We start from the raw sequence: 1,193 nt of genomic DNA, 5'->3' as shown, positions 1-1,193 counted from the left end.
TAAAGTGGAAAAAACATAACTTGTACTTTAAAACAAGGGCAAAGGATCATATTTACCCTCCAAGTATACCCTCCAAGTATGATTTATAGTTTAATAGCCTGTTTGGCCAAGCTTATTTTCTCCCCCCAAAAGTACTTATTTTTTCAATAAGTGCTTATTTGAAAAAAAGTGAGGTGTTTGGCCAAGCTTTTGAGAGAAAACAAGTGAAGCTTTTGAGAGAAAACGAAGTCTTCGGGAGTAAGTGACAGTTTTCGAAAATTTAAAAAAAAATAGCTTTTTTTCTTGTACTTTTTTGAAAAGTACTTTTGAGAAAAAATACATACAGAAGCACTTTTTAAAAGCTTGGCCAAACACTAATTCTTTGCTCAAAAGTGCTTTTTAAATTAATTGGCCAAACACAAATTGCTTTTCGCCAAAAGTAGTTTTTTAAAAAGTACTTTTAAACAAAAGTACTTTTTTAAAATAAGCTGATTTTAGAAACTTGGCCAAACAGGCTATAAATTTGCCCTCCGTCAAAGTTTGGGATCAAATTTGCCCTCCCCGTTAGGATACTTGATATATTTTCCCTTTTATGGATGGAAGTAAAAAAAAAAAAAAAATAGCCACATTAGATCCACGTAGGCAACTCATACCCAACCCAATAAACCCGACTTTTGATTCTTGTAATATAAGCTAATAGGGTCTTCTTGGGTAAGGAAAAAGTTACTGTATTTGGTATTTATGCCTGAATAAATGCTAAAAAATGTGTCTTTTACATAAATTTAGATCACATTTAAGCAATGTCTGAGTTTGTGACAAGTGCTATGGGATTTGTTGTAGTTAATTGATGCATTTCCTCTGTGAATCTTTTTTTTTTTTTTTAACAGCCCTACTGTGATACTATTATAGTACTATCTGAGCTATCATGACTACAACTGCAATGTTGAACTCACCTTGTAATTGGAGCTGTGAAATTTGATGTAAAAGTGAAGTAATTTTCTCCATAAATTGCCTCCTATGAGGTTGAACAGGAGGCAAATGCTGACCATAAGGGCTAGTGATGAAGGGCGTAACAACAGGTACGGGCTCGGGCCTAGGGCTTTGAGAAGGATGGGTTTGAGTGATGAGGAATGTAAGGCTGTTGTAGTAGGAAACGTGGTTTTGGGTTTATTGGGTTGGGTATGAGTTCTTTCTACGTGGATCTGATGTGGATC

The sequence above is a fragment of the Lycium ferocissimum genome, chromosome 10 (genome assembly GCF_029784015.1).
Source record: "Lycium ferocissimum isolate CSIRO_LF1 chromosome 10, AGI_CSIRO_Lferr_CH_V1, whole genome shotgun sequence".
Lineage (NCBI taxonomy): Eukaryota > Viridiplantae > Streptophyta > Magnoliopsida > Solanales > Solanaceae > Lycium > Lycium ferocissimum.
The sequence above is the reverse complement of the archived record's forward strand: the minus strand, read 5'-3'. Positions refer to the sequence as shown.